General features: G+C 47.5%; 1 long non-coding RNA gene across 1 annotated transcript; it reads left to right on the forward strand.

The window, feature by feature from the left end:
• The first annotated feature begins 12,582 nt into the window (after nucleotides 1-12,582).
• Nucleotides 12,583-22,808, forward strand: LOC138103967 (uncharacterized). The gene is made up of 3 exons (XR_011147905.1): nucleotides 12,583-12,715; nucleotides 19,070-19,211; nucleotides 22,334-22,808. It is a non-coding gene; the product is annotated as an uncharacterized lncRNA (long non-coding RNA).
• The last annotated feature ends 3,588 nt before the right edge of the window (nucleotides 22,809-26,396 follow it).

Raw genomic sequence — 26,396 nt, forward strand, 5'->3', positions numbered from 1 at the left:
TCGGAAGCCTCGTGGCCGGCAAAGGTGGAGGCACCGCAGGATGTCCCCGTTCCCAGCCGTGGCTCTGCAGGGCTTTGCTGGGACAGCTTCCCCCAGCTGATGTGCGGATCTGGATGAAGGGGAAAGGAGTAGGGTATCTGGAGATGTATCTCTCTTAATCACTACAGGCAACCTTTTGTAGTAATGATTAGGTATAGTGCTTAACTTAGCCTTTTTTGGATCACTTTTTGGCAGTGCTGCATTACAGTAAATTCCACAACTCCGTGCTGGGGTCCGTGCTGGCAGCGGGGCCGGGCCGAGCAGCGCTTTCAGCCCCAGGTCCCGGCTGGCCGCAGCTGACGGGAGCGGCGGGAAGCGCCGGTGGCACCGGGCACCGTCCCCCTCAGGGGCCGCGGGGCTCAAGGCACCGGGGAGCCGCTGAAGGGCCGGGAAGGCTGAGGGCACCGGGGCTGCCGCAGGGACAGCGCCGCCCAAGGCCCCGCGCTGCTGAGCTGCTGCTGGTGCCTACGGCACTGAGAGGCCGCTGAGGCGGTGGGGGCTGAGGGGAAGCAGCGGAGCTCTGCGGGAGCTGAGGGCGATGGTGGGGGCTGAGAGGACAGGGAAAAGGCACGGGCTGGGAGGGCTGGCCGGGCTCAGGGCTCTGGGGACTCTCAGGGCGATGGCAGCACAATAGGGGCCGATGGGCTTGGAGGGTCTGAAGGGACTGGGAGGGCTGCGGGTGTGCTGAGGCTGTGGCGGGGCTGAGGGCACGCTGGAAGTGACTCAGCATTCCCTTTGCTTCCCAGATCTGCGTCTGCTCTGCGTTTCCAGAAGGGCCACTCTGTGCAGGACTGAGCCACCCCGGGGAGAAATGGGGGCCAGGGGGAAACGGACCGGGCACGTTCTCTTTGTATCTTGTCCTTGCTGTGCCTGGATATGGTTATGTCTCTGTCTGTCCTGAGCTCGATTTCAGAACATATCAAACTGTGTAGTGATACTGCTCTATGTCCTAGGTTATAAGATTGAAGAAGGGGCAGTCAATAACTAACTCATGTAAGCACAAGTTAACTATTGGGAGACAGCAATGTTAGTTCAGACAGCAGATGTTAATTACAAAGCCTGAGAAGCTGAATTCACCCTAATCTTGTCAAGATAGAGGGGACAAGGATCATCTCAGAGATTGCTGAATCATCCCTCAAAGGACTACGCATGCCCAGGGAGAAAGGCGAAAAGTTCACTGCGAGGATGAGTACTGGCCTTCATCAGAAAGACCCCCGAGGAAGAGGAGAGGCCTTCCTCAGCGCGACCACCAGGACACACAGCGCATGCGTGGCCCATATGCTAATAACTTCCGAGAAATAATTTGTTTAACCACACCTGTCCCAAGGAATGTGATGAATATTCATAATTTAACCCTTAATACTGTGTTGTAGAGAGCACCAGGTGTGTGTGTTTGGAGGAGTGATCCCCACACGCCCGGCGCGCCGAATAAAACAAATACCCGCTTCTCTGACTCTGTCTCTGAAGTGTCTCCTGGCGCGGTTGAGGCACGATTCATCTGGCACCCCGAGATGGGACCCTCTCTGCCCGGCTGCTGGATCCAGGGGTAAGCAGACCTCCCAGTCGCGACCCTGAATTTTCAGGGGGAGCTCAGCTGTCCTTTGGCTCACGGCGGGGGCAGACAAGGACCATCTGCACCAAAATTAAGGTATTTGCTATTCCTTTTAAACACAAAATACCTGCAGGTCCAGGGTTCGAGTCCCTGAGGGTGGGTTGAAAGTCCTGAGGAAGACTGGGTCTCCCAAAATTAGTCCTGGGCAAGAGGAAAAGTACTTTTAAGGGGTTGGACCCCCGGGGTTGGACCCCACTGTGAAAAGTACTTTTAAGGGGGTTGGAGCCCCCCGAGGTTGGACCTCACTGCAAAAGGTACCTTCAAGGGGTTGGACCCCGCTGTTATGCGATATTGTATGGCTATTTGCGTACGGCTATTTGCGTTTTGTCTGTTGCTATTGTGCTGCTGTGTGAGTGAGAGTGGATGAGACGCGCTGTCAAGGTGCGAAGCGAGTGAGGGGCTCTATCTGCGGTTCCGTACCCCGGCGACGGGCTCGGCCAGAGAAAAGCGAAGCGTTTGGCAAAGAGTGAATCAGGATAAATCATATAAACCGTCGGTTTGGAATTCAACCTTACTGTCCGAAGGGGGGGGGCAGGTTTTAGAGGAGAAAGATTTTAGCTATTAAATTGAAAACATCCAGACCCCCAACACCTTTCTAATGTAGCTCCATCTAATTTCCCTTTTGAAATCCCGTGTTTAGTGTATGAAAACAGTTGTGAAGCTTGTATTTCTGTGCATGTATTAATTGTGAGAGAAAGTGGTATTGTACTTCTACTAGATGGAGTGGGTGGTGTCCAAGCTGCCAGAGGAGAGAGCTTGGTATCAGACTAGAAAGAGCAAGAATAAAAAAAAATGAAAGTGCAGATAATGTTAGAGTGAGGGGAGAGTGGCAGAGAATAGTGAGAAATTTGAGAGAAACCGGTTAGAAAAGTACAGCAAGTGTATATGTATGTAAGAAGAGATGAGGAAAAGGCAAAAGTGATGGCAAAGGTGATGGCAGAAGTTGTAAGAATTGTGGACGTGATTAACAGGTTTGGGTGTGCAGAGCTGTAAGGCTCCTGTTATGTGGTGCTTGTGCAGAGCTGAAAGGCTCCTGTTTGGAGGGGACCCGTGCCTCCGTGCCTTTCGTGTTTTGTTGTGAAAAGCCAAAATTGGCAGGTTTCAGACCTGAGGCGAATCCGAAGCTCCTGTCTTGTGGGGAACCCCGCCACCAGTCTGTGGTTTATTGTGGAAAACTAGAATTGGCAGATTCTAATCCTGCAGCCAATTCTGTAGCTGCTGCCTTGTGGGAATGGTGGTGTCCCTGTGCAGGCCCAGGTATTTGTCATGCAGCCTTGTCTGCGGGGGCTGTAGAGAAACCTATGGAGAAAATGTTTTGCTATTCTTCCGTGGTTAATTTGTTAATCACCTCTCTACTCCTGGGGTGGACTTGGTAATAAAAAAAGAAAAAAAAAAAAAAAAAAAAAGGGGTTTTAGGCAGTAGCATTGCTTGCTGCCGAACTTGATCTTGTCCAAAGAGAAAATCACTAGAACAAAGGGAGCAAACTGATAAGGCAAACTGCTCCAGGGCGAAAAGCAGAAGCCTACTAAAACCCTGAAGAAAGAAAGAAAGAAAAAAAAAAAAAAAAAAAAAAAAAAAAAAAAAAAAAAAGGGGCAATCTAAATGCCTGATTCACAGACTGCAACTCTTGCAAAACTTTTAAAAGCAGTCTCACTCCCTCCACTGAACAATCAACTGGAGGAAACCCCACTGAAAACCTGTGGGAAACAACAAAAGTGGTGCAACAAGCACTTCATAGAATAAAAGCTAAAACTCCACTTGAATAAGTTAATGCAATTAAACTCTTGTTTCATTTAGACATATTTTTCATTTTTTTTGGGGGGGGGGGGAAGTTTGTTTCTTTTCTCTTCTCTAGGAATGTCAAATGTCCCAACATCAAAAATAAAGAAAGCAGTTTGAGAGCAAGGAAACTGCAAGCAGCAAAATCACACCTAAATGTGACAACCATTGCTCCACTGTCACTTTGTGTTAGCCCCAAAAAGTTTCACTATTTTTTTAATAATCAGTCTAGTGGGCCAAATTTTCACTTTTCTTTTATAGGAATCTACCAACACATGAGATGGAGCTGTGTGAAAACCAATGAAATGTAAAGTGTCACCATAATTGCTTGCATTGTCAGTGGGTTAATGTTTGTAATTTGTTTGTGTTTTCATTACAAGTGACTTGGTGAGAGATCAAATAGAAGTTAACGCATTCTACATATTCTTGAGTTTAATTTTTGTCTAACTTGTTTTGTCTTTTTACTGAAAAATGGTGTAGTTAAAGTCTTATAGATGTATAATTTGTCTCAACCAATATTATCCTGAGAGTTGGTATAAGAATTTATACATATTTGAAATCCTACAAATATGGATTAACCTTCCTGGTTCTGCCTCAGAAGGCTTCAAAATTATTATAATCTAGCTAAATTTTTGGATTTTCTAATTAGTGAATTAAAGAATCTTGACAAAATACAAGCAAATGCTACATGAGAAATGATTGAATCCCCCTTCCTAAACCAAGGGGGATACAGAAAAGCCTTCTACCAGCTCTCAAACTAAAGTGCTGTTCAATCTCAAGCCATATGTCTTAAGAGGATGTTTTCACTTTTCCTCACCCCTCCTATTTATAGCACATTCTGCAATCTCAGTTGTAGGTGCAGAATGGGATGAAGACAAAAAAGAAACAACCAAAAACAAACAAACAAAAAACTAGGTTTGAAAGAGAATTCATTTCATTTTTAATCCCACCAAAATAAAGCCACAGTTTGTAGTTTGTGTCAAGATTAAATGACAAGAGTGCTATAATCTGTCTCCTGGAAAACAGAGCATAGCCCTAATGTAAAGATATGTTTGCATGAGAACATTTTGTATGAAAATGTTTTGTGTGTTAGTTTTGTATCATAAAAACTAATCCTTCATAATGTATAGAATCATACAGCCGAGTAAGAATATTATTATAACAAAAACTGTATAAAAAGGCTACAACCAAAGAAGCCTCCTGAAGATACCTGACTAAGACTTTAAAGTGTAAGTTAAACCACTAAGATTAGATAAAGAGAAATACCCATAGATAGTAAAATAACAAATCAAGTGATCCCATTAGTAGGAGATATTGAAATTCCAGAGATCAAAACAGGCTCCCCCAGTGATTATTGAACTACTGGAAGGGGCACAACCAGTGTCAATTAAACAATATACACTAAGGCATAAAACATGAGTAAGAATAGAACCAATAATTACTACATTTATTAATCAGAGGTTGTTGAGAGAGTGTAGACCTTCCTGCAATACCCCAATTCTACCAGTACAGAAGCCAAATAAAAGTTATTGATTAGTTCAGGACCTGAGGACACTTTACTCACAAAATTACAAAGTGACTGAGTGTAGTTTTCAGTTTTAGATTTAAAAGATGCTCTCTTTTGTCTGCCATTAGCTGAAAGCAGTCAGGAAATTTTTGCCTTTGAATGGGAAAACCCCAGAACAGGGAGAAGAAGTCAGCTCACATGGACTGTATTGCCACAAGGATTCAAAAATAGTCCCACGATATTTGGAAGTCAATTAGCCAAGGAACTGGAAGCCTGGACACCGCCACTTGGAGAAGGTACACTCCTGCAGTACGTCGATGATCTACTGATAGCAACAAGGACCTGTGAAGACTGCAAGAACTGGACTGTAAGTCTTTTAAATTTTCTGGGACTAAGTGGGTATAGAATCTCCCCTGAAAAGGCTCAGCTAGTCCTGCAGAAAGTTACGTATCTGGGGTATGAACTGGCAGGAGGGGAAAGAGCCTTGGGAGACAACAGGAAAGAGGCAATTTGTCAAATGCCCAGGCCAACCACAACCAAAGAACTGAGAACTTTTCTGGGAATGACAGGATGGTGTAGATTATGGATCTACAACTATGGACTCATTGTGAAACCTTTATACCAACTCCTAAAAGAGACTGGGGGAACTCACCTATGCTGGACACCAGAGACTAATAATGCATTTGTAACCCTGAAACGTGAGTTAATGCAAGCTCCAGCACTGGGCATACCAGATGTCACTAAACCTTTTCTGTTGTTCTCACATGAGAGACAAGGACTGGCGCTGGGACTTTTGGCACAGAAGCTGGGACCATACAAAAGGCCAGTGGCTTATTTCTCCAAGCAGCTAGATGTGGTCAGCCAAGGATGGCCCCCTGCCTGCGTGCAGTGGCAGCTGGGACCCTGAACATAGAAGAAGCTCGCAAGTTCACACTGGGCCAGCAGATAAGTGTTTTTGTCTCTCACACAGTGTCAGCAGTGCTCACACAGAAAGGAAATCACTGGTTAACCCCATCTCGCTTTCTCAAATACCAGGCTGTCCTAGCAGAATCAGAGGATGTGAGTATCCAGGTAACTAACATTTTAAACCCAGCAGCTTACCTCCAGGACAAGGCTACTGAGGAACCTGTACAGCATGACTGCATTGAAACCATGGAGGCAGTTTACTCCAGCCGCCCAGACCTAAAGGACTCTCCGCTAGAAAATGCAGACAGCTGCTTCACTGATGGGAGCAGTTATATCAAGAATGGTGAGCAGCTCGCTGGGTATACAATTACAACCACAGACACTGTCATTGAGGCAAAACCATTACACGTGGGGACATCAGCTCAAAAGGCTGAAATAACAGCCCTAACTCGAGCCTTGGTGTTGGCCGAAAGAAAACCTATCAACATTTGGACTGATTCAAGGTATGCTTTTGGGGTGGTACACGCTCACGGGGCTATCTAGAAAGAAAGAGGTTTATTAACCTCACAGAAGAAAGAAATCAAGCATGCTACTGAAATCATGCAGTTACTGGAAGCAGTGGTAAAACCTTCAAAAGTGGCTATAATGCATTGTAGGGGACACTCCCAGGGTAACACTATCCCTGAACTGAGAAATGCTATGGCAGACAAAACAGCAAAAGCAGTGGCCAGTAGAGTTCAGATCCAAGCCCTAACTCTAATTATGATTTAAATTAGATAAAAAAAAAAAAAAATTATTAGCACAGATGGGTGGGCTAAGATAAAAAGGTCTCATAGTCATATCCAGAAAACTGTTAAAATTATTTATCCAAAGTGAACATTGCATCAAATCACTTTAGATGACACTTCTTGAAGGCTTAAAGAGGTATGAGACAAACTTACATCATGGTTACCCAACTTATCCTGGCTTAAACAATTGTTTGTAATAGCTATTTGTGTTATTGCATTCTTACTTATTGTTTGTATTAGTAGTTACTGTTGTATGATATTATGTACTTGGAATTGCGATGCTTATGCTCAATATAAACAAGTATAAACTTAGAAATAAGATAGAGAAGGGTTCTTACTTTAAAGACATACAAGATTTGTAAAGAATTACAAATAACCAAAGAAAAGGGGGGATTGAAGAAGGGGCAGTCAATAACTAACTCATGTAAGCACAAGTTAACTATTGGGAGACAGCAATGTTAGTTCAGACAGAAGATGTTAATTACAAAGCCTGAGAAGCCGAATTCACCCTAATCTTGTCAAGGTAGAGGGGACAAGGATCATCTCAGAGATTGCTGAATCATCCCTCAAAGGACTACGCATGCCCAGGGAGAAAGGCGAAAAGTTCACTGCGAGGATGAGTACTGGCCTTCATCAGAAAGACCCCCGAGGAAGAGGAGAGGCCTTCCTCAGCGCGACCACCAGGACACACAGCGCATGCGTGGCCCATATGCTAATAACTTCCGAGAAATAATTTGTTTAACCACACCTGTCCCAAGGAATGTGATGAATATTCATAATTTAACCCTTAATACTGTGTTGTAGAGAGCACCAGGTGTGTGTTTGGAGGAGCGATCCCCACACGCCCGGCGCGCCAAATAAAGCAAATACCCGCTTCTCTGACTCTGTCTCTGAAGTGTCTCCTGGCGCGGTTGAGGCACGATTCAGATGGAAGTGTCGATGGGTACTTTGGTATTTGTACAATTATGGATCGGTGCCTGCTATGTATAACCATTTTTATATAGAAGTCAATATATTTACAGACCACAGATGGTTATGTTCATTTATGTATGAATTTCTATGTAAACCTGTGTCATGCTGTAGAGTTTTGTTCTAGCCTGGTGGGTGTTTAGAGAATGCACTGGATGTTTGTGTCTTTCTCTGCATACCTGGATGTGTATAGATGCCCCTTTGGAACCTGTCAAGGCATTTGTCCATGTGAACTGAAAGTGATTTTTGTATCTTGCCATGGAGTCAGCAAAGATGTAACCACCTGGACTAAGCTTGTAAGAGAACCTGTTGATTGTACGGAAGAGGCATGGGCAGAGCAAGCTGGAATTAATCTCCTTTTTCAGCTCCAGCTGGCTTTGGTGCACTTCTCTCTAGGCAGTGCCGCTGTAGCAATGGGCAATCAGTGAAATGTTGAAACTGAAAGGAGTGTTGATCTTGTCACGGGGAGCAATGAGCAGATTTCTGCCTTAGGATCCAGGAGAGTTTGGGCAAGGAGTGGTGATGGGGGCTGGGGGAAATAGGCTGGCATGCCCTGCCTATCCCCCAGTTAGGTAAAGGCGAGGGAAGAAAGCATCCAAGGGTTTGGGTAGGCAGCAGAGCCACACTGCATTCGGAGAGAAGGCGCTGCAGGGGCCTGCTAAGGAAAGCTCCAATTGCCATTGGGAAAGTGGGCAAAGGAAAGGAAGCCCCAGTGCAAGAGGGCATCTCTCTTCTTTCGGGACAGCCCAACCCAAAGCGCCCTGTGCTTCTAGGCCTTTCCTGTGTCCTGTTTTCAGCTTTGAGCATGGGGCAATCACCTGCCCATCAAGAGGCACCCTTGACTTTTAGCCTTGGCCTCCAGAGCCGGAGGCAGCCTCCTGCCGCCGGGCGAGCGCCGTGAACGCAGCGAATGTGGTGCCTGAGAAGGTTGGCTACGGGCTCTCCAGCAGTGGAGGGCAGAGCACAAGCCCGTCTGACGCACGCGTGCTGTCAGCACTCGGAAGAGATGGGACATCCTAATGCAAACCGGGAGCCTTTGGACAGCCTTGACTCGCACTTAGGCGAATGCAAAGGAGCAGCGCTGGATGGATCGTGGGCAAAAGTGATGTGGCTTTTCCCCCTGAGCTGCGCAGGCCTTGGGGAGAGGTTGCCTGGTCGCAAGGTGCAGGCCAGCCCGCCCTGTGCTGTCCTCTGCGGGTGCTGTTGCCAGTGAGTGGTGTGGCTGATGGGCTGAGTTCTTGCCTTCTAGCCCCTTCTAGCCAAACAAGACAGAGATGATCCAAAGCAGTTCCTGTTTCCTGACGCTCCTCCAGGTGCACTTCTGGACAAGTGCACACGTGACACGAGGCTTTGACACTTGGATGAGTTTGGCAAAGTAGCGTCGTTGACAAGAATGCCCAAGTACAAGTCCAGCTAATGAAGTCATTCCCCCTCTTGCTTTGGAGCCTGACTGAAGGCCCCCCTTGCTTCTAGCCCCTCACTGGGTATGTCTAAATACATGGGACAGTGAGATGGCCTTGGTTCACCGAAGAAGCAAGATTCCAACAGGATTGCAGGAATGTGTTTGTACACACATGTGTGTAACGGGGTAGGAGAAGTACTGCAGTTAGTAAGAAACTCTAAACTGAGACAACAATCATCTAAAAGCTACAACTAGATGAGAACTAAATCAAACCCAAACTCTTCTGGCATCAGAGTGTCCCCTCAGACAGGGGGCAGAGGGCATGCAAGCGGCGGGGGAGGTTGGTGCTGCTGCCGTGCAGAGGGACCATGAGGGGCTGGAGAAGGGGGCAGGCAGGAAGCTGCTGCAGCTGAAGGGGCAGCACAGGAGGCGAGTGCTGCAGCTGGGGATTCTGAGGAGGAGGAAGAAGCTGTTGCAGCAGCTGAGGCTGGGGAAGAAGCAGCTGTAAAAGCAGCTGCCTCTGGAGCCCTTGGGGCTGTCCTGGGCTGATTTTATGGTGATGCTTTACTCCCTCACGGCCTGCTTTATGCCCAGAGAACAGTTGCTGTAGCTTTCAGACGGACCTGGGGCTGGGGCGGGGAGCCTCGGGCTCCTGCGCGGGCTCTGTTCCGTCTCTCTCTCCCCGGGTGCTCTGCGCCGGGACGCTGCATTGTTCCTTTTGGTGGATTGCTTTGGTTTTTTTGCTAGTGTGAAGCCAAAAGGTTTTTTTCCCCTCCCTTCCCCCAGCCTGGAGGCTGTACCGGGAATCCTCTCGGTGGTGTTTGTTTGCATTTTTTCCATGAAATGTTTTGGCTTGGCTTGTTTATTTTTCCTTTTGGCCCGTCCGGGGAGCCGCTGGGACCGCCCCGAAGCCGAGAGCTTGGAGTAGCTGAACCAACACGAGGAAAGGACTTTAAAATCCACCGACTTCAGCTGCTGCAAGGAGAAGACCCACGCCAGAAATTCAACAGGTTCCCAGCTGCTGAGAACTCTTTTCTCCCCCTTTCCCCCAGAGACAAAAGAAGGGCAGTCGTCGCCTTTGCCTCTCGGCCACGTGGCCGGGTGGGGGTGGGTGTAAGGTTCAGGTTTTATTTTTTCTTTTTTTTTTCTGAGTCTTGCACACACCTTTACTTTTTTGTTAATAAACAGGTTTGGGGTTTTTTTCCCACCCGCTGGTATCAATTTCTCTAATTGGCAGAAGAAAGGGGAGTTCCTGAAGTCCTCTCTCTTTAGAGAAAAACACTCAGTTTGGAGCATTTTTCTCCTAGAATTTGTCTCCAAACCGAGACAGTTCTGCAGCAGGCTAATGTGGCACATTGCCAGTGGCTGAGCTGCCAGCACTGAGACAAGGAAGGCTCATCTGTATGGCTTGAGTCAGCTGCCAGCATCTGGGCTGTGTCCTGCCCCACAGTGGTCCTGCCATCAAGTCGGAGGGCACAAACCTGACCCTGACAAGTCCACCTCAAAACCATGTTCCCAAGTGCCCCATCCACACGTTCCTGATGTGCCCGCAGGCGTGGACATCCCACCAATTCCATGGGTGAAGAAGGGGCAGTCAATAACTCATGTAAGCACAAGTTAACTGTTGGGAGACAGCAAATGTTAGTTCAGACAGAAGATGTTAATTACAAAACCTGAGAAGCCGAATTCACCCTAATCTTGTCAAGATAGAGGGGACAAGGATCATCTCAGAGACTGCTAAATCATTCCTCAAAGGACTACGCATGCCCAGGGAGAAAGGTGAAAAGTTCACTGCGAGGATGAGTACTGGCCTTCATCAGAAAGACCCCCGAGGAAGAGGAGAGGCCTTCCTCAGCGCGACCACCAGGACACACAGCGCATGCGTGGCCCATATGCTAATAACTTCCGAGAAATAATTTGTTTAACCACACCTGTCCCAAGGAATGTGATGAATATTCATAATTTAACCCTTAATACTGTGTTGTAGAGAGCACCAGGTGTGTGTGGAGGAGCGATCCCCACACACCTGGCGCGCCGAATAAAACAAATACCCGCTTCTCTGACTCTGTCTCTGAAGTGTCTCCTGGCGCGGTTGAGGCACGATTCATGGGCAGCCTGGGCCAGTGCTTGAAAAGCCTTTCAGGTGAGAAATTTTTCCCTAATACCCAATCAAAACCGTTCCTGGCAGAGCTTGAGGCCATTTCTTCTTGTCCTGTCCCTTGTTCCCTGTGAGCAGAGCCTGAGCTGCACTAGCTCCAGCCTCCTGCCTGGGAGTTGCAGGGAGTGAGAAGGTTCCTCTCCGATCCTGCTCTTCTCCAATGTCAGCCCCTGCAGCTCCCTCAGCCCCTCCTCATCGCTGCTTCTCCAGGCTCTTCCCCAGCTCTCTTCCTTTCTCTGCACACACTCCAGCCCCTCAGGATCTTTCTTGATGTGAGGGGCCCAAAACACATCCCAAGACTCCAGGAAACTTCCGTCTGCTCCACTGAACTGTCCTAAGAGAGCGAGGGCTAATGATGCTGACATTTCTCCCAGCTACTTAGGGAGTATCTTGCCCGTCTCTTCATGCTGCCTGGCTGTTTTTTAACAGACCCCCTCCACGCTATCTGCCTTCTTGGCCTTCCCCCTGATTCTTACCCAGACATGCTCAAGCCCATCAGCACCATCACTGAGCTCCAGACACCTGGAACCCTCCCTTACACGGACGGTGACCCCAGCGCCTCTCCTTCCTTGCCTGTCCCTTCTCAAGGCTTTGTAGCCTTTGGCTGCAGCACTCCAGGGTGGGACTCATCCTACCACGGCTCTGGGATGGCAACTATGTCCCACTTTCCTGCCGTGCAACCACTTCCAGCTCCCACACTTTGCTGTCCGTGCTGCATGAAGTGGCGAGGAAGCACTTCAGCTGAGCTCTTGATCGCGCTACCTTTTTGGAGGGGGTGAAAGCAATAAGAGAAAAGTGTCTTTACAAACAGACCCTGTGAATCTGCCTGTCCACAGGGCCAGGGACTCAGAGACAGGGAAGGAACAACAGAAATTCTCAGTTGTAGAAAATGTTACTAATTGGCATGCACAGCTGCTCAGCCAAGGCCGCCTTAAATTCCTGAACTTGGAGAAAGAGAACAAGGCCTTAAAAGAATTAAGAATGGTGTTTGGTTTTATATGTGTATATATATAAAAACAGAGGGTCCATATTAGAGGGGGCCATAGAGTAAGGTGATTCAGGAGGTCTGTACCTTCCAAGTACCTCAGGCAGCGGGGGAAGGAAGAGAGCAATGCACCTAGAAATTAGGATAAAAAGGAGGCTCTAACAATTTGAGAGACCTCATGCAAAATCCCATGGCCTCTTCCTTTATTCAAATAACATTACAGCACTCCTCTGTGTTGTAAGGTATTTGAACCTTGAGAGTGTGGCCCAGCCAAACCATCTTTAGCTATTCTTACCAGAGCCCTCAGAGTGGGACCAGGCGGGAATTACCCTCCCCAGCTTCACCTGGCCTTCCACCTTCAGCTGCAGCAGATCAGCCTCTGGAGGGTTTCTAAGCTCCAGTCTGAAGGTTCAGAGGAGAAGTGGGACAGGTTTATCTCTGCTCTCTGTCCTTTGCTGTCTTGTTGTTTGGATCTCCTGGACTAACTTGGCTGCTGATTATTGATTCTGCTTGCCTGGATCGGGAGCCCCACCTGTTAGAGCCCTCAGGAATTCATCAAGGACTGAAAGGTAAACTGTGCTAAATTGGAAAAGAATTGGGAAAGAAGAAGCTGAAAAACTAAATACCAAGACAGCAAGGAATAGGTAAAGTGAGGGAGGACTTAACTGACTAACCACTCCAAGGAGGGAAGATTCTGTATATAGATGGCTTCTCAAGATGCATATAAGGGTGTTGGAGTGAAAGCTCCTCTGGACTCAGGCCCAGAGGGAAGCCAAAGCACAGGGGTTGAATTAAAACCTTTGGACAAGTTGAGATACATGAAGCCACACCAAAGTGAAATAGAAATATAGATTTTTTTAACTTTTAGTAGAAATATATGCTAAGTGCCTTAAACATTAAAAAGCTGTAGCACAGACCTTAAACACAGTTCTTGCTGCAGCAGTGTTACCTATTCACAGAATTCTTCACTTTAGACAAAATATAGGTAGAATCATACTGTTCACGTTTTTTAGATAGAGTGTTCACATAAACAATAAGAACTGATAGAAACTATAGACGCAAATCTGTGTAATACCTATGTAACACCTGTGGAAGACTTAGGATTGTTAGAATTAGACCAGGATAGGTTAAGAAAAGGAAAACTAGAATCGTGTGTTAATCATATTGGTCAGTTAACAAATATAATCCACAATTCTGTAAGAAAAAATATAGAGCATATAGAGCACATAGAGCATATAGAAGAAGAAGAAGAAGAAGAAGAAGTTGTTTTCTGCCTGCTGTTTGCTGTTGCTGCTTGGCTTTATCATGAAGCCCCTTTGAACTCTGCCTTCAAGAAAGCTATGAGACTATGAAATAAAGAACTTAGCAGAACAGCAGCCTCCTCTGCTCTCTTACCCTGGTCCGAGAAGGAAGGGTACCCCGTCAAAAGCTCAACACAAGGGCGACAGAAATCGGGGGATGCCATCATAAATGGACAAAAGATGATAGTAGCTGAAAAAGGAGAATTGCCCCCAAATTGGTCAGCCCAGGCTTGTGAATTATGTGCTTTAGTCCGGGCTTTAAAGTTAATAGGCCGTGGAAGAGGAACAATCTACACTGACTCAAAATATGCCTCCAGCATGGTGCATCCCTTTGGAAAGACATGGGAAGAGAGAGGGTTACTAAACTCAGAAGGGAAGGGACTGATTCATGAAGGACTGATTTTGGAGGTCTTAGAAGCCCTGAGATCAGCAGAGGATATAGCTGTTGTTCATATTAAAGGTCACCAAAGGGGAATGGCTCCAGAGATTAGAGGAAATACTCTTGCTGACAGAGAAGAAAAGGATGCTGCAGAGAATGGGAAGGAGAAAGTAATGATAGTCCTAACTTCCAAAGATAAAGAGTCAGAAGCTCCAAGGTTTAGTAAGCAAGAAGAGGACAGGTTGAAGGAAATAGGAGCAGAAATAGATCATGCAGGTAATTGGAAACTCCCAGATGAAAGGCAGCTGTTAAACAGACCCCTCACCAAAGAAATATTAGAAAGAACACATCAAAAGACCCATTGGGGCAGGCAGGCCCTTTGTGATGAAGTTTTGAAAAGTTATGGGTGTATAGGTGTTTTTGGAATTGCAAAAGAAGTAACCAAAAGATGTGTGCTTTGTCAGAAGATGAACAAAAAGGTAATGAGAAGAACAACTTTAGGTGCCTAGGACCTGGCCCTAAGACCCTTTCAAAATATACAAGTGGATTTTACTGAACTTCCCCAAATCCAGCGCTGGAGATATTTACTGGTAGTGGTGGACCATTTAACCGATTGGGTAGAGGCTATACCTGCTGTGAGAGCAACAGCCAACACCATCTCTAAAATGTTGTTGGAACAAATTATTCCCCGATATGGGATGGTTAACCGAATTGATTCAGACGGTGGAACACGCTTTGTCTCTAAAGTGTTACAACAATTAGTCCAAGCACTGGGGATAAAATGGGAGCTACATACACCGTGGCACCCGCAAAGTTCCGGACAGGTCAAGAGGATGAATCAAACTCTTAAAAGGGCATTGACCAAATTGATGATTGAGACTCAGATGTCTTGGATAAAATGCTTACCCCTTGCGTTACTAAGGGTTAGAACGCAACCACGATCTGACCCAGGGGTATCTCCCTACAAAATGATCTTTGGGTTACCTTTTTTAGCCGCAGCTCACAGAGCCGCAACTGATGAGGAAGGGGAGGCAAACATCACAAAATATATTAAAACCATAAAAACATTTTCTTCAATGTTCCGAAATTTGGAACATTGAAGAAAACGAGGGGTGATTCCCCAAACTGCCCTTCTAGATTTAAAATACATCACCTCGAGCCTGGGGACTGGGTGTTAATTAAATCTTGGAATGAACCACCATTAATACCACAATGGGAAGGCCCCTTTTAGGTGCTGGTAGCAACCGAGACAGCCGTCAGAACTGCTGAGCGAGGCTGGACCCATGTCAACAGAGTTAAAGGACCTGTCAACGAACCCTGCCAGTGGACTGTAACATCAGCAGCAGGACAGTTGAGGATGCCCCTAAAGTGGGTGGCAAGTAGACCGGTGGTTTGGGATACCTGAGGGACAAAAACTGTATAAACTCTGACATCGTCCCAGGGATGGTTTAATCCATCCACAAACGGCGGGGGAAGGTTTGGGGTATAGCAATCACTGTCTTTGCATGTGTGTAAGATACAAAAAGAGGAAAGCCCCACCTGGTCCTTTTAAAATCTATGGGGTTCTTGCTAGCTACGTACCCTGTTTGAAGTATCTGAACCCCAGAGCTGTGATTGTAGTTTTATGTTGTGGATTCAAACTATTGCTGCCAGAGAATCAAGAATTAACCAAAATCGAATAGGAGGAGAACATCAAAGAGAATCAAACCCAGTATTTCCAAATGCCAGCAGGAACTCTGTATGATGTGGATGTGAGCCTACAAGGCCAGAGGGCAAGACCAGGTGGATATCTGTACTCTCCACGTAAGGAGCCAGCTATGGGCGGCAACCCCATAGGCTGTGGCTGTGGGATTAGGAGTCCTACTGGACCTCTGGTGCTTATTCCACTTCTTATTTGGAGATGCAAGCAGACTCCTGCTGGAAGGGTTATCAAAATCTATTTTATGGAAGTACCTGGGATTCTTATCTGGTAACCCATACTCACATGAAAAGGTGCTTGTTATTCATCTTAAACAGTGACTGCTGCGATAACTTATTTGGGCAAGCTTGGTGAAAAAAAAACGATTAAGACCAAAGGTATGAACTAATGACACAGATAAAGAATCTAACATACAGCTCAAGCCAAATAATGGTTTCAAAGAATAAGAGGGGGGATTGCTATAAATGACTTCTTGAGAGTTGGCTTTTGCCGTATGTTGTATGAATTATGGGTCATCTTATGAGTTATATTATGAGTTGTGATGCTGAATATTATGATATTTTCCCAGGGAACATATCAAGGTGATAGGATATGTTGAAATGTTTAGTGTTGCTGGGGTGGTCTTGTTGTGGAGGTTGGTTTTGCAGGGCTGTATATCTGTATGTTGTAATAGCAGTTCTGGGGTTTGCAAAGGGCTGCGCTGTTGCCAGCCAGACTTCGAAGGCACCACCATAAAAGGACTAGGACTCCAACCAGAGAGGACCCTGAAGGCCACAGCAACAGAAAAGCGCAGGCTCCCAAATGACTGACCAGGGGGCGAGACTATGCAAAGCCGTGAATAAATATGCATCAGGCTGATGCAATCACAAGGATATAAAAGGCAGGACTACCATTTTGTGGGTGAGCCTCTGGCACCCAGCCACGCTCCCAGTGCTGTCCCCTTTTGCTCTGCCATTTTTATTGAGTTCTCAATAAATTTTAATAACTCATTTCCATATTGGATCTGGGTTCTTTGTAACAGGGCAGCAGAGCCAAAAGGCAGGCTGGGGCAGGTCCAGGGAGGGAGCGAGTGAGCCAGCGAACAAATAGCAGCGAGCAGCAGCGAGCCCTAAAGCTCATGATAGAGCCTATAGAAGTTAGAGTTATATAAAATTAGAGTTTATATCCCCTGTCCCCTTCCAAAGTCTGCTCGCTGACAGGGGAGCATTGTCCACTCCAAGTTTTCTCTGCCATCCATTGGTGGAGACCTTTCACCATCTGACTTGAGAAGCCTCTCTGGCGTGTACAGTGTCACCTACTGACTGCCTGTCCCATGTGAGGTGTTGACAGGCAGAGTCTCCCCAGAGACAAGGCTTCCCCCATCTCCTGGCTGCCTCCTGCAAGCGGCACACGTGCACTTCCTCCCTCAGCATGCCTCTGACAGCCAGGGTTGAGACAAAACAGAATTAGCTGAATCAAAGCTAAATCACAATGTCTTAGTTCCATGGATACAAACTAGCAGGTGAAATTGCTGGGTGTGCATGTGTTAGAGAAGTGATTCCCCATGCACCCAGTGCCAAAATAAAGTAATGCTTCCTTTCTAACGCTGAGCTGGCAGCGGGGATGGAGCCCTGCTTGGTAACCTCTCATTTTGGCCATTTTTACTGAACAGTAAAGAAAAATCAAAATGAAACCATTTCCATTAAGTTGTTTTCTGACACTTTACCGTGCTGTAAATCTAGTCCCTCCGGATGGGACAGAATTTACCGAAAGTCCTTGCAAGGAGTTTGAGAGATAAACCGAGATGTCTCCTTTAGTTTCAATGCTTCCAGATAGTTGTTTATTAAGTCTTATCAGAGGAACAGAGTCACTAGGGTGACCCAGGTACAGCACAGAAAGAAGAAAAGTAGGAGTGAGTCCAATTATCAGGATTTACACAGCTTTTTAAAGATATTTTAACCAATAGTTACTAAAAAGGTACATTATTTTCACTTTCCTACCAATGATTCAGAAACACGACTAGGAACTGCGGAATTTTCTATCCAATCAATCCAAACTACTTTTACTGCAGAACATGGAGTAGTAGAAGAAGGAGAAGAAGGTTTAGAGAACAACAACAATCCTCCATTTTGATATTTTTTACTCTTCTCTATGTACTACAAAGAGAAGCCCAAAACCTCTAAATTTTTCACCCTGTGACAATCTTACATAGAAGTCTATCAGCTAATTCACACCACTGTATTTTCTAGTTGTTGTCTGACTGTTGGTAATTTTTTCCAAGGTTTGAAGCTAAAACAGTGTTGTTCAGGGGGGTAAGAACCCTTCAAAACAGGCAGAGAAATCCTCTCGGCAATCTGGGTTCCTACAGTTTTCCTCTAGTTGACCTTTGCTGGGGGCCAAGCTCTGTGCCCCAGGTGGCCTGGGTGTGTGCAGAGAAATGCAGCCCCCACAAAGCCCTTGGTTTTCCCACAAGTCATCATCACTCCTTCCCAGGTGCGCCCAGCTCTGGCAGGAGAGAGAGAGCCCCCGGCGCAGTGGGCACCGTGCCCTCCCAGCCGGGGCTCTCTGGCACAGAGCAGCAGCAGCGCCAGCACCTTTCAACCCGCTCCTGGCCTTGGCTTCAGCCGGGAGCCAGAAGCCTCTGGAAATCAGCACTGCCAGTTGCATTCCCAGCTTGGAGCAGCTCCTGTGGGTGGGCAAATCCTGCCCGTTCCATTGCTTCCAAAGAGGAATAAAGGTAGAGGTACCGACAAATACACAGAGGAGCCCGGGGCGTGTCCAATAAAAGTGCAAATGTGTGGGGAGATTTGTTAGGAATTATTACAGCTGTTATGCCAGTAGTGCCTTCCCTCCTACCCCCTTCCCTCCTCACGTTTCCTGTCCTTTCCCCCCTCACACTTCCACCCCTTGCCAATCATGATTCTCACAATTTTCCTGTCATGTGTCCTGCTGGTTTTTATTCATGTTTCTCAAAGTTTTTTCCTCACAGTTCTCACTTTTCCCCTCATGTTTCTCACCCTTTTCCTCCCACATTTCTCACACTTCCCCCCTGATGTTTCTCATTCTTTTCCCCTCATCTTCTTACATTTTTCTTTGCACATTCTGTGCCCTTTTTTCACTCATGTTTTCTGCCTTTTCCCCCCACTCATGTTTCTCACAATGTTCCCCTCACATTTCCTGCCAGTTTCTCTCCTTTTGCTGGTAGTTTCTCACCCTCTTCCCCTGACATTTCCCTCCCTTTTTCCCCCTTATGTTTGTCACCCTTCACCGCTCATGTTTCTTAGAATTTTCCCATCCTATTTCCTTCCCTTTTCTCCCCTCAACTTCCTCTCCTATTTTCACTCACATTTCTCACCATTTTCCCCTCAGGTTTCTCACCCTTTTCCACTCAAGCTTCCTACCCTTTTCTTCCCTCACACTTCTCTATCCCTTTTTCACTCAAATTTCTCACACTTGTCACCTCACGTTTCCTGCCTTTTCCCCCCCTCACATTTCTTCACACACTGGTTCTTGTCAGTGACTGTTTATCTTCAGTAGCTGATGGGCTTCTCGTTTTTTCCTGCAGTCCCCTAATGAAAATAATGGGTACCAGCACAGCAACCCAAGAAGCCCCTGCCTGTGTGTCTGCCAAACAGAAATTCTGTGCTCAACTTGAAGAATCTCATAAGGAACAAACTAAACCACAATGGAGGTCCTGCTGCAATTAGGTTTGGGTTTTTGTTTTTTTTTCATTTCTACATGGTCTTCATAGTGTTCTAAATAAATAGGTACCCTGAGGGATACACATTGCAGGTGAGCACCCACTGCATGATGTGCTTCAAGTAGATATCCCTACTTTAAAAAGCAGATCTTCCTGCCTGGAAGAAACCAGTTCTGATGCCTCTTTATGCTAAACGAAGTCCATCTTCACAGGAAATGCTTTTGGCCCTATCTTGTGCGGGGGAGGGGGGGGGAAGTTTTTTATTTTAAAACATTCAGACCCTGGAGTTTCTTCCGATTTTCACCTATTTGAATTGCCTTGATAACAAAATACTGCCAGCCGAGGTGGTGCCACGCCTTGTCAGTTCCCCAGGTGTCTGTTAATGTCCATTTAAACAGGTGGCTGAAAGAGGGTGCTCTGCCAGTCCGGCACTGCTCCGGGGCCAGGGCTAGGCCGGCAGGGGCCACAGAGCGCCTTGAGAGGCACAGCCACAGCCCCGGCCGCCATCTTGTGCGTGGCTGCCTCAGCCCCGGCCGCCATCTTGTGCAGGGTGGCAGCGCTGGGGGCTGCGCCAGGGACGCTGTTTCCTGCCTTTTCCTTTCCCCGGCTGCCATTTGGAAATGTTTCTGCTGTCCTGGGTTACCCTGTTTCTGCCTTGTCAATGCACAAGTCGCTGTCTTACTCACTTTACTCTCGGAAATGGGAGTAAGAATGTTCAGAGGAGCAGCTTCAGCCTGCAGTCCCTGCTGCTGCTTTGCTCCTCCAGCCTTCTCTCTCCCACAGCCACAGCCATCAGTCAGCTTTCAAAGCTGTCCACAGGATATCCTCCTCTGCCATGTCATGTTTGTTAGGAGCTGGTTCCTGCCTACATGTATTGATGAAAACAAAAAGAGCATGAAGGTCCTAAGTAGAACTTTAAAAACATACTGTGATTATTAGATAAGCTAAGGAGTATTCTCATCCCTAAAAGTACATGTGGGGATACCATGGGGACAGAGCCACCGCATGGATTTGGGGTGTTGGCACCAAAGTCCTGCTCTTGAGGGGGGTGCAGGGACACAGGAGCTGTCAGGGGACAGTGAGGGACAGGGGGGACATGAGGCCATAATGGGCGGGGCAAGAGCCTGCACAGGGATGTGTGGCAGCAAAGGCATTTCCTGACCGTGGCCTTGGCACCCCATGGCACCCCAAAAAGGGCCGAGGAGCCACATGTGTCACCAGGACAGGTGACTGACATTGCTGTGCGTCCCAGCATGCCCCAGTGCCTTGCTGGCCCTTCAGGGGACACTGGGGATACTGGGAATGTGTGGAAGATGGGGATGGGGTGCACAAAGTGAAAGGGGGACCCCAGAATGGAAGGACTGGAATCCAAAATCGCTGAGTGGAGACCTCCAGAATGGAGGTGTGATATCCCAAAATGGATGGAGGACCCCACAAAACTGGGGAGACACCCCAAAACCACACATGAAGCTGTTGTCTCACTCCCATGCTTACCAACAGGAACCATCTACCAACTCCAAGTTCAGCAACTAATTTCAAGTGTTTTAGCTGAAACTCCATCTGAGTGAACCTTGTAGAAGTGATCACAGACTTGCAGAATGTTCTGTGTTGGAAGGGATCCACCGAGTCCAACTCTGAAGCGAATGGGTTGCTGTTTTGCCAGCAGGCAGGGTCAGCACCAAAGACACCAACACCAACTTAAGGAATAAGTGTCATTTACTGTAGTCCAAAGCAGCAAAGAAGTGCAAAAGGATAAGCTAAGCAATGCACCTAATCATTACTACAAGAGATTGCCCGTAGGGATTAAGAAAGACACATCACCAGTTACCCTCATACTTGACCGTCACCCAGACACACACATCAGCCAGGGAACCCCTGTCACAGCAAAGGATTGGAGAGGCACTCCCAGTAACTGAGAATTCCTATGCGGTGCGCCCACCCGCAGGTGAGGCCGCCAGCTTGGCTGGGAGAGGGCCCAGATTTTATACTGTTGAATAAACAGGCTACCATAACTTCTAGTGTGGGAACATCTGTTTCCATCCTCCTCTTGGCCAGGGCTCAGGGAGAAACCAAGCGAGTTTGCTTTGACCATATACCTTCAAACAAGGCCCGAGAAATACCTGATTCTGTGGCCTAGTCTGGCTTCTAAGTATGGAAAGGTAAACACATGCTTCACTAATGAGCAGATACATATATCATACCGGCAATGATCGTGCATATTTTGTTAATGAGCAAATAGAAATACAATGTTTGGTTGGAAGGTTCATCTGGAGGTCAGCTTTGGCTTAGGGCTTGTTGTTCAGGCCTCAGTACTTCAGTAGAATTGTCCTTTTTTCAGGCAGTGATCTTGTCCGCTCGGCTGCAATGCCATCTTCAGCTGGGCCCACAGGGATTGCCCAAGCTCTGGTTGTGCTGAGCTCACGCTGAGTGGAGTCAGTTAGGACAGTCAATCTCGTGGACAAGCAGATTCTCTGTCACAGTGTCCAAAACTTTGCCCTGGGATCCAGCAAGGTAACAGGAAAATGGGTCTGCAGCTCTGGCATGGAAATTGTCCTGCTGGGTGGGCTTTGCTGTGAGTCTGAAAGGCAGCAGCTCTGTGGCCACTGGTGCTGCTGGCAGGGCTGGCTGCTGCCTCCTCAATGCTCAGGTGGCACCTGGGCTGCCTTGCTGCGCTGCAAAAATCATCTCAGTGCTCAGTGCCACCTCCCGACCCCTCGTCTCAGCCCCACAGGCGGTGTCCCTTGGGATGAGAGCGGGGGTCCTTGGGATGAGAGGGCCTTTGGGATGGCTGCTGCCCATGCTCTCCACCCACCCTGGTCCTGACAATGCTGGCCCCACTCCCACGCACACACAGGGCATGGGAACTGCTGCCTGCTGTTTTTTGTGCTGCGCCAACTGCTGCTGCTGCTGCTGCTGCTGCTGCTGCTGCTGCTTCTCAAGACGCCTTGATGAATGGATTAGTGGGATTATGGGCCAGTGATAGCAAGGTCATGAAGGCAGAGGTGAAGATGGTCCTCTCAGTCCTATTTCTGTGTATTTCTGGGCACCAGGGAATCTCTCTTGATCCTGTGGGGCACTGAGTTTGCAAAGTAATGGTTCCTTTGTTGTTCTTGTTTTCCCTTTGGGCAGCATCCATGTTTGAAGCCAGCTGAGCCTCTCTCCAGACACGTGTCTCTGATCATTGCAGTGAAGCCATGGAGGGAGTTCAGGAGGCGGTGATGACCATTTCAGGATGGCTCTCTCCAGGGCCAGCTCTGAGTGGGACTCAGAATAAAAACTCTATCAAACCTCAACTCCACTGGAAGATTCCCTTCCTTGTCACCCTGTGAATAAGCTCTACATTCACTTTCTGGATTGTCCCTTGTTTTTTCAAGATGGAAATCCCATTTATGGTTGGTTTTGGTATGGTTAGGAATTGGGCAAGGGTCTCCTTCCTTCTTCAACTCCACACTGCAGTGCCTTTGCAATATGGCCCACTGGCTGTTTTTTGCATGGCCGTGGTACTTCTACATGAGGCAGAAAGTGCAATTGCATTTCCAGCCAAAAGCCCATGAGGAGTGGGGCAGCCAGAGCATGCTGTGCAGATAGAGGCCGGCAGCTGTGACTCGAGAGGGTTTTGGTTCCTCCCCAGCACAGCAGATACGTCTCCTCTGTGACTGCCCCTTCTTCCCAGGTGCCCGTGGATAGTAGGTACGAGGCTCTGCAGGGGGAATGGAACAGGGTGGGGATGTCTGCTGGCAGTAGAGTGCAGCAGAGAGCAAACAGTGCAGGATGTTGCTGGAGTGTGTGACGGAGAACTTCTGACACAGCTGGTGACTGAGCCCGTGAGGGAAGGCACTGCTGGACCTGCTGTTTGTGAAGAGAGAAGGCTGGTGGGTGACGGGAGGGTTGGAGGCCGCCTTGGGCTCAGTGATGATTCAAAGAATATCACTTAAGAGCACAAACTCTTAAGCACTCCTTTATTTGCTATGGGAAGTATGCTGGGGGTATCCCTTCCATAAGCAGGCTCACCTAGGCAGGTTCCCTTTGGTTTATATACATTGTAATATTTGAAGCATTCCCCAAGCCGCACCCAAAGTCTGTCCCCTTGGGTACCTACCTCAGAGGTACGTTATTGGAAATGACTTGGATTGCTGGTCCTTTATGTTTCCGTGGAACAAGACTGTCAGCTACTGTGCGTTGTTTGGAACTGTGTCCCCTTTTGTTTTGAGTGTTGGGGTGTTTGATTTGATTCCAGCACCTTCCTCATCCTGTCCTCTGCTTGAACTTCTATGCTTGCACATGCGCTGTTCGTTTTCGCGGACTTGTCCACCTCTTATCTATGAAGGGGCGCCTTAGGCAATTAACTGCAGCCAAGTGGAATTTAGGTTTCTTTTAACTGGACATGTGTCTAGGAATTTAGTGTTCTGAAGGTCTTAGGTCATTGTAATCAAGCCACAGCTGGTGACGTTTGCTCAACTTCTCTGTCCCTTGTTATCAGCATTCTATTATGAGCTAATAGTCTCCATAGCAATGAAAATCAAGTTACAAATGTAAAATTAAACTATGGCTTGAAAGTTACAAAGTTTAAGCAAAATCAATTAAGTAAAGCTAGATTATGAAATGGAAGTTACAGTGGTTAGGCAAACTACAAAACCAAGTAAAACCAAATTACCAAACAAGGCAAAAATACAAAATTCTTTGTTGAACTCCTCTTAGTGATCACAAAATGCTTGTGTTTGATTCCCAGAGAAGGAAGAAGAGGTGTTGGGAAAATGTTTAACTGGAACAAATTGTCAAAAGTCCTGGAGCTTTAGTAGACAGTGCTTAGTCCTGTATTCCCCCACACCAGTGCTTAATGTGTGCAAGTAGATATCTTAGCCTTGAGAATAAAGAGAGTGGGCCTGCTAAGACGGCAGCTGGAAGGCATTCAAGAAGAAAGTGGCTCTTGACCATAGAAGGAGAATTTGCGCAATAAGATATTCCCCAAATGACCACCAGAGACTCTCAAGGGACCCTTGGTGTAATGTCAGTAATTTTGGGGAAGTGATTTAAATCCATCAAATAATTTGAGGGAACGTTTAGCCTGTGAGTTTTAGCAAAGTCATGAATATGTCTTAGTTCCATGGATACAAGCTAGTAGGTGCCAAAATAAAGGAATGCCTCCTTTCTAACACTGAGCTAGCAGAGTTCGTTTTATTTTCCGCTCATTTTTGATGACAGAGGGCTGCGCAGAAGCGCTGCCTGTGAGGGCCGTGCCCATGCAGGACGGCTGCGGAAGCAGCGAGTCACAGGCGTGGCGGAGCGCTCCCCCTCAGAAGCGACTCCGCGGCACCAGCCGGAGCCCCGGGCTGGGCTCAGCGTGTCCCTGCGAGGGCCCGGGGGCTGTGGGTGCTGCCCGGCTGGGGCAGGAGCATCGCTGACTCCGGAGCGCCGACCGCCGACACAAGAGCACCGGCCCCAGGTGGGAGACAGCACGGGGCACCTCCTGCATGAGAAGGGAAGGAGCCCTACTTGGTAATCTTTCATTTTGGTCACTTCTACTGAACAGTAAAAAAGGTTGAAATGAAATATTTCAAGCCGTTTCCCTCTGGTTTCCCTTTTCTGGGGGCCAAAGCTCTGTGCCCCAGGTGGCCTGGGTGTGTGCAGAGAAATGCAGCCCCCACAAAGCCCTTGGTTTTCCCACAAGTCATCATCACTCCTTCCCAGGTGCGCCCAGCTCTGGCAGGAGAGAGAGAGCCCCCGGCACAGTGGGCACCGTGCCCTCCCAGCCGGGGCTCTCTGGCACAGAGCAGCAGCAGCGCCAGCACCTTTCAACCCGCTCCTGGCCTTGGCTTCAGCCGGGAGCCAGAAGCCTCTGGAAATCAGCACTGCCAGTTGCATTCCCAGCTTGGAGCAGCTCCTGCGGGTGGGCAAATCCTGCCCGTTCGACTGCTTCCAAAGTGGAATAAAGGCAGAGGTAGAGATGTACTACAGAGGGGCCCGGGGCATGTCCAATAAATGTGCAAATGTGTGGGGAGATTTGTCAGGTATTACTACAGCTGTTTTGCCCATAGTGCCTTCTCTCCTGGTTCTGTGCAATGCTTTGGGCCTTCTCTGACCCCAGCAGTCAGCCCCTGGCTGCATTCCCTAGTTGCTCTCAGGTGCACCTCAAAGCAGGGTTTTGTGGGCCCTGAGTTCCAACTTTCAGCCTGGAGCACCAAGCCGTCTTGTTCCTTGTGAATGGATGTTTTGTCTCCATGTCACTGTGCTTGGAGCACCCACATTTGCTAAGAAGTAGGACACAGACAACAGAGTATAAAAATGGCTTGGAAACATTTGGCTGGGAACTGGCTGCTAGAGTTTTCAGGGGTTTTTTTTTTGAAGAAATAGTTGTATTTTCTGAATGGAGCATGAAGTGTGTTTAGCAGGGCTTTGGGGAGTGTTTTTTGTGCTTGAAACCATTTCCAGATCCCTGATCTAGAAGAAAAACATGGTCACCCACTGAAAAGTTGTTGGAACCCAAAGTGCAGGGAGTGTTTCTCTGCCTGTTGTGAAAGATCCATTCCCCCTGTGTAGTGGTTTGGTCTAAAATACTCATTACTATTTATCTTCTGTGAGATAAGAATTAGGAGAAACGCAAAGCAGGCACCAAACTTGAAAGAATATGAAGAAGTTTATTAACAGACCTAAAAGAAGGGAAAAAAATTATACCACCTTCAGAACTCTCCTCTCCCCCCACCTTCCTCCCTTCTCCCACTGACAATGTAAAAAGATAACCCTTAAGATGTTCAGTCTGTTTACCACTTCCATAATAACCTTGTTCAGTCCATTTAGAAAGAGAAGTCTCTTTTTGCAGTTTGCTCAGCTCCAGTGTGGTCACAGCTGCTCAGAAACAGGAGATGGAGGAGAAGTATCTGGAGCTACTGAGTATGTCTTGCGTATTTCTTGTGTGAGGGACAGTGTATTGTGTGCATGTGTCAGCATAGCTGTGCCAAATGTTGCTCCGCAGTTTGGTGTCACAGGGACATTTAGGACTCCTCACAGGAAGTGCTGTGCTTCGAGGCAGCGAGGGAGTGCTCTGGGTGTTCCTGCTGCCTCTGAGCACAGCTCAGACTGCCTTGGCTTTGCCTAAGCTTCCCTCTCTGCTGAAGGCAGAAGCAGGGATTGTTCCTGCATCAGCTGTGACCTAGCAAATGATCTAGGCAAGTCCTCTGTGCTAGTGGCCAAACTG

This window comes from Aphelocoma coerulescens (assembly GCF_041296385.1).
Source record: "Aphelocoma coerulescens isolate FSJ_1873_10779 chromosome Z unlocalized genomic scaffold, UR_Acoe_1.0 ChrZ_unloc_scaf_1, whole genome shotgun sequence".
In the NCBI taxonomy this organism is placed as follows: Eukaryota; Metazoa; Chordata; class Aves; order Passeriformes; family Corvidae; genus Aphelocoma; species Aphelocoma coerulescens.